We start from the raw sequence: 10,672 nt of genomic DNA on the forward strand, positions 1-10,672 counted from the left end.
GGCTCAGCCTGTAAAAAAAAAAAAAAAAAAAAAAAAGAATAAAAAATGGATGCGTGTTGCACTGCTGGAATTTCACATGCTGGCGAGCAGAAATCAGAGAGCCAGGCTGATGTTTTCACCTGAAATGTAGGGTAAAAATGTTGTGTCACCCTCCAGGGGCTGAATTATTGAAAGGCAGTGATTTATGGATATCTGCCATCCGAGCTGCTCCCTTCACCTCGGCAGCTGAGGTGAATGTGGCCTCATCTGACTAAGCCAGGCTCAAGGTGAGCTAAGGATGCTCCCTCCTCCACAGATTTCACAACTGCTGGACCAAACCCAGGTCCTGGTAGGAAGCAGGCAGAGGGTTTTGTCTGAATGGTTGGGAATTTTGGGAGGAGAACGGTTTGAATGTGAACAGTAAATGATCTTTTTCTGCCTCCGTGCAGAAGGCACTGTCCTGTGGTTTGCTGGGGAGCTCAGCACTGGATAAATCCCTGGAGGTGATTAGGGATCAAATCCTAAGGGAGCTGTGAGAGGAGGGGGGGTTCTGATTTTTGTGGTTTTCAAGTCCTTTTCCAGCCTCATCCTGAGCCCCAGGTGCACCTTCCCTCCCTCCACCCAGCCTGAGCCACCCCTCACCCCAAAGAGGGAGGGTGTGGGAATGTTTCCCTCTCTCCCTCATCTCCCTGAACACCCCAAACTCCTGCCAGCCTGTTTTCCTCAGGGCTTGGAAGAGAAATTTGCCAACTTCACACCTGTCAGGTTTAACTGATTGCCCGTGGAGGGAGGGGAGGAGGGAGGGAGTCCATGCGTATGGCTCTGCTCACCAGGGGAAACAAATCCCTCCATTCCCCGAGGAATAAACGCTTCATTTCCAGCCTCGCCCCACTGCTGCACTCCCAGCCCTTCCAGTGTCACCAGAACAACGCACAGTGGCTTGGTGCTGGCACACAGATCTGTCCACCCAGGGGGCTGAGCCCAGCCCGAGGTGCTCGTCCCCAGGTCTATAATTCCCCCAGTGTGCCCAGTCCAGCTGCTGCCAGCTGTGCTCTGAAGGCTGCAGCTGTCTGGGGTTGTGAATGGAATGGGAATGGGCTGGGAATGCCAAGCTGGAGTAAACACTGCCCAGCAAGGATGGCGTGGGGGGCTTTGCAACGGGGAGGAATCGTAATTAAATAGGAATTAGTTACTTAAATGGTCACTTCCTGGGGTTTCGTTGACGTCCGATTAACTGAACTTTTAATTTGCATAAGCAATAAATGTTTAATTATGTTATTAATATATTTGAGTTGAGGAGCTTATGGGGTTTTATAATTGGCATTTAACTAGATAGTTCCAGCGTATTAACTGATGTTTTATAGCTCCGTGTGAGCTTCTCCAATTATAACTGACCTAAAAATTTGCTTGGAGGACCTGCCTTGAAAGTGTTACCTGAGCAACAGAACGGGGGGAGGCGAGGAGGAGGCTGCTGGAGCCTGTCCCCAAAAGGAGGGACGTGCACAGGCAGATCTGCACCCTCCACAGAGGCTCTGAGAGCCCTGTCCCTTGCCTGGAATGTCCTTTCCTCAAGGCCCTGTGTCACAGAGGGGTCACCTCCCCTCTCCTGGCATCCAGCTGAGCCCAGAGGCTGGCCCCCAGCAGGGGATTGGGGTGGGACAGGGAGATTTGGAGGTGGGGAGGGCTTGTCCTGGGTGAGGGGGTGACCTTGTGACTGACCAGCTCTGGCAGCCTCTGTGTTCAACTCCCAGATCCTGTCAGTCATCCTAAATCTATTTTCCATCCCATCTCCACACTTGTTTTGATGACATGACTGGTTTAGTAGGCAAAAAAATGACATTGTGTTTGACTGACAAGGCCCATTTCCCCTGACCCTCACAGACTGGCATTGATTATATTCCTGCCTTTTAATTCTTCATTACCTGGAGCCTGTGTTTCCTTTTTCTGTGATGCCAGGAAACCACCGTGCAGGATTCGAGTCGTTCTCTGTGCCCTCCTCCATTCTGCTGGAATTTAACCTTCTCAAATTTAACTATTCTAACAAATAGTAAAAATCCAACAGCAGAGAGTGAGGAATCTCCTCAGCTGAGTCTTCCAACCCCTCTGTTTGCTTATAATAAGTGGAGTATCCAAGGAGATGCTGTCCAGCAAGCTCCTCAGCTTTGCCACCCTCAAACACAGGGAAATTGTTTTCTCATCTCAGAAGCCACAAACAAAAGTCTGCCAGTCTCTGGAGACAGACCATAAGCAGCTTTTCAAATCTTGTGCCTTTTCTGGGTCATTTTGGCTCTCTTGGCCACATCCACCTGCTGTGGAACAGTGCAGGGGTGCTCTTTACTCCTGTTGTGTCCCCAGGGTAAGCCTGGCTTTGGTACCCATGGCCTTCAGCTCTCTGTGCTGCTCACTGGTTGCTCCCTTTCCTGCTTTTCCATTTGCTCCATGCTGGAGAAGAGGGAAGCTCTCTGTGTCCAAGCTGAGAAACTCCCTGCTCAATGAGGCTGCGTGGTTAATTATTGGTGCTTTTGTCATTTGGGAAGTTAGGTGAGGGGGAAAGGTGTGTGAGAAGCCTTGCAGTGCCAGTAACGGGAGGGAGAAATCAGGAAAAGGGTCGGGAATGTGAAGCCTGAGTTGTTTTCTTCACTGGGGCCTCTCCTGGAGCAGGATTGGGTGGGGACAGCTGGGGACACCAGGACAGGGACAGTGACAGTCCTGGAAGGTGTGTGAGGGGCAGGAGGGGAGGCAGCAGCACCAGGGCCACAGGAGCATCCAGCAGCTCCATCCTCACACATCCAGCAGCTCCATCACACACATCCAGCAGCTCCATCCTCACACATCCAGCAGCTCCATCACACACATCCAGCAGCTCCATCACACACATCCAGCAGCTCCCTCCTCACACATCCGGCAGCTCCCTCCTCACACACATCCAGCAGCTCCCTCCTCACACACATCCAGCAGCTCCCTCCTCACACATCCGGCAGCTCCATCCTCACACATCCAGCAGCTCCATCACACACATCCAGCAGCTCCATCACACACATCCAGCAGCTCCATCCTCACACATCCAGCAGCTCCATCCTCACACATCCGGCAGCTCCATCCTCACACACCCAGCAGCTCCATCACACACATCCAGCAGCTCCATCCTCACACATCCAGCAGCTCCCTCCTCACACATCCGGCAGCTCCATCCTCACACACCCAGCAGCTCCATCACACACATCCAGCAGCTCCATCCTCACACATCCAGCAGCTCCATCACACACATCCAGCAGCTCCATCACACACATCCAGCAGCTCCATCACACACATCCAGCAGCTCCATCACACACATCCAGCAGCTCCATCCTCACACATCCAGCAGCTCCATCCTCACACATCCAGCAGCTCCATCCTCACACATCCAGCAGCTCCATCACACACATCCAGCAGCTCCATCCTCACACATCCAGCAGCTCCATCACACACATCCAGCAGCTCCATCACACACATCCAGCAGCTCCATCACACACATCCAGCAGCTCCATCACACACATCCAGCAGCTCCATCCTCACACATCCAGCAGCTCCATCACACACATCCGGCAGCTCCATCCTCACACACCCAGCAGCTCCATCACACACATCCAGCAGCTCCATCACACACATCCAGCAGCTCCATCCTCACACATCCAGCAGCTCCATCACACACATCCAGCAGCTCCATCACACACATCCAGCAGCTCCATCCTCACACATCCAGCAGCTCCATCCTCACACATCCAGCAGCTCCATCCTCACACATCCAGCAGCTCCATCACACACATCCAGCAGCTCCATCACACACATCCAGCAGCTCCATCCTCACACATCCAGCAGCTCCATCCTCACACATCCAGCAGCTCCATCCTCACACATCCAGCAGCTCCATCACACACATCCAGCAGCTCCATCCTCACACATCCAGCAGCTCCATCACACACATCCAGCAGCTCCATCACACACATCCAGCAGCTCCATCACACACATCCAGCAGCTCCATCCTCACACATCCAGCAGCTCCATCACACACATCCAGCAGCTCCATCACACACATCCAGCAGCTCCATCACACACATCCAGCAGCTCCATCCTCACACATCCAGCAGCTCCATCACACACATCCGGCAGCTCCATCACACACATCCAGCAGCTCCCTCCTCACACATCCAGCAGCTCCATCCTCACACACATCCAGCAGCTCCATCACACACATCCAGCAGCTCCATCACACACATCCAGCAGCTCCATCCTCACACATCCAGCAGCTCCATCCTCACACATCCAGCAGCTCCATCCTCACACATCCAGCAGCTCCATCCTCACACATCCAGCAGCTCCATCACACACATCCAGCAGCTCCATCCTCACACATCCAGCAGCTCCATCCTCACACATCCAGCAGCTCCATCCTCACACATCCAGCAGCTCCATCCTCACACACATCCAGCAGCTCCATCCTCACACATCCAGCAGCTCCATCCTCGCACATCCAGCAGCTCCATCACACACATCCAGCAGCTCCATCACACACATCCAGCAGCTCCATCACACACATCCAGCAGCTCCATCCTCGCACATCCAGCAGCTCCCTCCTCACACATCCAGCAGCTCCATCCTCACACATCCAGCAGCTCCATCACACACATCCAGCAGCTCCCTCCTCACATATCCAGCAGCTCCATCCTCACACATCCAGCAGCTCCATCCTCACACATCCAGCAGCTCCATCACACACATCCAGCAGCTCCATCCTCACACATCCAGCAGCTCCATCCTCACACACATCCAGCAGCTCCATCCTCACACATCCAGCAGCTCCCTCCCTGCTCCAGGAGGCTGGAGAGTCACCTTCTGCTCTGGGTTGCTGCAGCTCTCAGGGTTTTTGGGAGAGGACAGAAGGAAGGGGTGTGAGGTGCAGCTGCCCGGGCACAGGAGAGGACTGTCCCCCTTTCCCTGCCCGTGCCCTTCTGGCCAGGTGGCAGGGGAGCAGAGCAGCTCCTCCTCACCCTGCCGGGCATCCCCTGGGTCCGGATGCAAACGGGAGGTGAGCTCATCCTTTGGAGACATGCAGGACACAGCTGCCCGCTGCTGTAAACACCCCCACGGCAACAGGAGACAAACACGGCCCGGGGCACACGGCCAGGCAGAGTGAGACATTCCCAGGAGTGCTGCTGGGGATCGTTGAGCAAATTAACTCTATTAACACAAATGATGAGAGTCTGAGCTGCAGTTCCTGTGCCTTCTATCTGACAGAATTCATCTGGTGGCTGCTTGTAATAGCGTGACCTTAATGGACTCATCAAGGGAGCAGGGCTGTATCTCTGCCTGAACATGGGTTTGGGAGCACGCTGTGCTCTGGGCAGGCTGCTGAGAGCAGGACAGGAACGTTCTGGTGTAATGGGCTGCAGGATCCAGCCCCTCCATCCCTCCAGGAGAGGCAATTTCAAGTGTCATCACCTCCTCGAAACTGTGCGGCACAAGAAATAAATTACTAAAGGGATTTGATTGTTCATTACTCTGCCAAGCTGCAAGGAAATGAAGCAGAACTAAAATTAAGGGCTGCGAGGCAGAGGAAATGCCAGAGAACATTTTCCTTCTTCTCCAGGGCTCATCTCCTTCCCTAAAACGGGCTGGAGTGCTTCTCATCCTGCAAGTCCTGGGTGTGGGAGGCAGGGGGTCTGTGGGGCTGGCAGGTGAGTTTGGGGTGGATTGGTGGCACCAGGGTTGTGTTTGCCCCCTCTTTGCTGGAGTGGCACAGAGAAGAAAAACCAGCCCAGGAAGAGGAATCTGTGGTGGAGTTCCCACCAGAGTTCTGCAGAATCCTCATCCCTGCTGGACGCCAGGGGTTAACACCCTGCTCCCACTGCTGCATCCAAACCCCGTCCTTGTCAGTGGCCACTGGCAGCATAAAAAGGGAGGTCACCAAGGGCTAGGGCCACATTCCAGACATGTTTTTGCGGCCAGCAGCTCTTTAACCAGATGTTATTTAACCAAGGATGGTGTTTCCTGCAGGGGAAGGGAGCAGAGGGACAAACTGGTCATTACTGGAGAGAGCCTTGCATGGCAAAGCCATTCCCTGCTGGAATGTGTGTGAAATCCCCACGAAAACCCAGCACATCCCAGTGTCCACTTCAAAGCAGGCACCCCAGGGAGGGCTGGATCCACACACTGCACTTGCAGGCTCTCCCAAAACCTCATCAGAGGCTGGGGAGAGGCTTGAAAAGCCTCAAAGTGCCAGCTGGGCTGGCAAAAATGACAGAGGGGAGGAAAGTGGTCAGGGATCTTGAAGGGATGCTGGGATCAGTGCCCAGACAGGAGGATGGCCGTGCTGGGAATGAGCTGAGCACCCAGGGGATACCCAGATTCTGGGCTTCAATGGAGGGAAATTAGAGAGGGACAGAGGGATTCCCACTTGTGGGAGGAGAAGAAAGGACAATGCAGAGGGGTCGGGGCATTTGTTTGTCTAACCACCGTTGGGGACTCTGGTTTTGTCCCCATCACACATACAGTAAAAGCAGGACACTCCCAGCACCCCTCTGCAAGGACCAGCAGCGCCGTGTGGGAGGTGAGCAGCACATTTTGGGGGCCCAGCCTGTGCAGAGGGGGATTTCCAGGGAAATGAGGCATTGTCAGGATCGCAGCCATGCCTTGGCACTCGCCTGTGTGGTGGCTGATTGTGTAAGTGAGAGTTACATCAACAAACACCCCGATGGGAGAGGCTGTGATGGCTCTGAAAATTCCATCTGACTTATATCAGGGCACGGAGGCAGAGGAGCAGCTCTGCCTTCATTTTGGAGTTTAACCTTTAGCTGGCTGGGCTGCAAAATGTGGAATAGGTCAAGATTATCTCGAGTCAGGATGTTCCCTGCTGTCAGATCTTTGTAGGCTTTCAAACCTAATCAGGAAGAAAGGAGACCTGATCAGGGGAGCAGGCAGCATCCCTCAGCCAAGGACATCCTGGAACTAACAAGTTTTAAGCATGGGGTAAATGAAGATGTTGTCTATCAGTGGAACAGACAGCAGATCTCACTCCAGGACCTCCTGGAACCAACAAGCCTTAAGGATGTGTTAAATCAAGATGTTGATGGATGTCTGTGTGGCAAAACATTCAAGGTCCATGCATCCTGTAGCTGAGCTATCTTCATTACAATATTGAAAATCTCATCACAAAGGCCCTGCCCAGGTGAAAACTCTTCCCCTGAGCATGTGCAGAGGTTTGCTGGGGTTACATAACTGGCATGGGAATTACTGACATGGTGCTTTTGTCTCCAAGTGAAGCCCAGACACTCTTCCTGCTCAGAAAAGCCTTTCCTAACCAAATCACCCCTGTTCCCTGAGCTGAGGTGCAGCTGCCCCTGTTCCTCTCCCTGCATGAGCAGCCCCTGGTGACAGAGCTGGGTCTGGATCCTGCCAGGAGTTAAGTGGTGCTGCAGACCATGAACTGACGTGGGATGTGGGTTTGTGTTTGCACAGGACAGGATTTCACTGTGAAGTGCAGCCTGGTCCCTCCACCTGCAGCGAGGGAAGGGTCTGAGATGGGGCAGGGTCTGAGGGGACCTAGGTGGGAGCAGAGTGAGCTGCTGTGCTCCCTTTCTCCTCTCCCCTTAAACCAGGATCAAAGCAAGGGCTCTGAAGGGTTTGGACCCAGGGGATGAAGGGCTGAAGGCACTTCAGCCTCACACACTCCTGGTCCAGTGCTGCTGGTGCAGCTTTCCCAGCAGTTTCTTGCCCTCCTGAATCCCTTTCATCCTCTGGATGCTTGGCTGTCCCTGGAAGGGATTCACTGAACGCACACGGCCCAGAGAGCAGCCCCCAGAGAAACCCTCCCCACTCCCCTCCCTCAGACTTCAGATCCCTTTAAAACCCCCAGTGCCTTGCAAGCCCCGCTGTTTATCCTCCCCTTTGCCCTGTCAGCTCCTGGGAGCAGCTTTCCATTAACCCTTTGCAAACAAAAGGCACCACAACAAGGCTGGGAACCAGCTTGTGCCTGGGGGTGTGTGCTCTACTGGAGCGTGTCTCAAATTAGCCAATCCTGCTCCTGCCTTCAGAACCAAGCCAGGGAAGTGTTTGTTCTGCCAAGCTTTTCAACTCGGTTTAATTTAGCTCTGTGAACTTGTCTCAGGCTCCCTGGAATGTGTCAGGTGGGGTGTATTATAAATATGCATCGTCTGAGCTCATTGTCTTGCTCAAAGGACCAGCAGGCAGAAAGAGTCCGGCAAATCTCTCCTTGCACCAGGTCACGGTGACAATCCAGGCTGGGGACAGGCTTGGTTTGGGCTGGCACGGGCTGGGCACAGGGTGCTCTGCTGTAAATGCTGTTTAAAGGCTGCATGGAGCACTGAGGATGCATTAAATCCAACCAGGCTGGCTGCTGCAGGAGCTCCAGAGCTGCCAGCACAGAAGAGAAGGATCCCAATCCCTTCCCAAGGCTGTGAGCATGGCTGAGCCCTTGGCCAGCCAGCCATGAAATGGAGGGGGAATTGCTCACTGTGGGGAGGTGATAAATGGAAAGGGAACCCTGCTTTGGACTGGTTATGGGTGCAGAGGGTTTAGCAGAGATGTTGTGTGTTGTTGTGGTGGTTTGCTGGGAAGGAAAGAGGGATCAGGCTGGATTTAGGAGCGGGCAGACAGGAGAAGGGTGTGCAGAGCTCTTGGAACAAATTAGCTCCACTCAGAGCTGCTGTAAACCAGCCCTGAGACTGGCCCAGCTTCCAGATTCACCTGGGGATGCAGTCAGTGCCTCAGCAGTGAGATGGGGCTCAGGCTCTCCTTGGGGCAGCTGAACTCCGGGCAGACAGTCAGAACAGGAAGAAAAACAGGGTGCGACCCAGTCATCCCCCCCAGGAGAAACCTTCCCGCCTGCCCAGACCCACAGCTCTGCTCCTCCCCAGGGCATGGCTAGAGGGACACACAGACATGGCTGAGAGGGACACACAGACATGGCTGAGAGGAAGGACACACATCCATGGCTGACAGGACACACATCCATGCTAACAGGAGGGACACACAGCCATGGCTAACGGGACACACAGCCATGGCTAACAGGACACACATCCATGGCTAGAATGACACACATCCATGGCTGACAGGACACACATCCATGCTAACAGGACACACATCCATGGCTAACAGGACACACATCCATGGATAACAGGACACACATCCACGGCTAACAGGACACACATCCATGCTAACAGGACAGACATCCATGGCTAACAGGACACACATCCATGGCTAACAGGACACACATCCATGGATAACAGGACACACATCCACAGCTAACAGGACACACATCCATGGCTGACAGGACACACATCCATGGCTAACAGGACACACATCCATGGCTAACAGGACACACATCCATGCTAACAGGACACACATCCATGGCTGACAGGACACACATCCATGGCTAACAGGACACACATCCACGGCTGGCGGCATTCCTCCTTCACTGGAGCAGCGGTCAGGGTTTGGGGTGTGGTTCAGCGGGCTCTGGGGCAGGGGAGGTGGCTGTCAGCAGCTCAGGATGGTGTCACTGGCCCGGCTGGCACAAGGATCTTCCCCTGCTGGCGGCTCCTCTGGAAAAGCGCGCACGCGCCCTGCCTGGCTGGGAATGATGTTTTATGGAGAGATAACCATTCCCTCCCTTCCCTGGGTCTGCCTCCGACTCCAGGAGAGCCGTGGGAGAACAAAGTAATGAACAAAACAGCTCTGAAAGAGACTGGGGGTGGGACGCCCTTCTTTTCTCCTTAATTGTAATACTGTGAATTAATTCAGCTTCCAGCAGGAATGAGGAGTTTCCCAGCAGCCCTCAGACATCCAGATAAGGCTGAGCTGTTTGTTGAGCCCCTCTGGGTTCTCTGGTACCTGCCTCAATGCCAACTGCTTCACACAAACTTTGTATTCTTTTTTTTTCCTTTTTTTTTTTTAATTTGGTTCTTTTTTTGGAGAGTTTTAAATTGTTCAAGCGTGACAGAGCACGGGGGTTTGCATTCTTAATTGGCACAGACTTTTCCCACTCCTGTCTGGAGGCCCCTGAGCTGTCCTGCCAATTTATTCTGATCCTGATTCACAAACCTTGCAAACATCTTCCCAGGGCTGCCCAAAAGCCCTGCCAGTGGAACTGAATCCTCATCTGGCCCTTCTGGGCCTCTCCTGAAGCTCTTCTGGTGTTCTCCTCTTGACTTGAGATGTCCCTTTTTGCACATTCCCCTACAGAAAGGCCCTGGTGGTGCCCTCCAAACTGTGCCAACCACAACTCCTCCCCAGGGAGAAATATGGATTAAAAAAAAGTGGATAAAGATGAAAAAAATAGGTTTTAAAAGTCGGGGGGGGGGGGGGGGGGGAAGTAAGAGGGAAGAGGAAGTGTAAATGAAGGTTTCTCTCTAATTCTCATTTTCCTCTATCCTGGGCACTTTCCTGCTCTCTCAGGACCTTCTTTTCTCATTTATCTTCCTCACCTCCTGGGGTTTGCTCTTCTTGCCAGCAATTAGCGCTGTCACCTCTGCCACCTCCCTGCCTGGACCCCTGCAAAGCCGTGACCAGCACTTTGGAGTGGCTCAGATTGTCCCCAGCAAGGCGAGCTGCACGTGTCGGGGCAGGGTGTGCTGTCACAGGGCTGTGCCATGCTTTGGTGCTTGTCCCTGCGAGGCCACACAGCCCTGGGATGGGC

The sequence above is a fragment of the Passer domesticus genome, chromosome 23 (assembly GCF_036417665.1).
Source record: "Passer domesticus isolate bPasDom1 chromosome 23, bPasDom1.hap1, whole genome shotgun sequence".
Lineage (NCBI taxonomy): Eukaryota > Metazoa > Chordata > Aves > Passeriformes > Passeridae > Passer > Passer domesticus.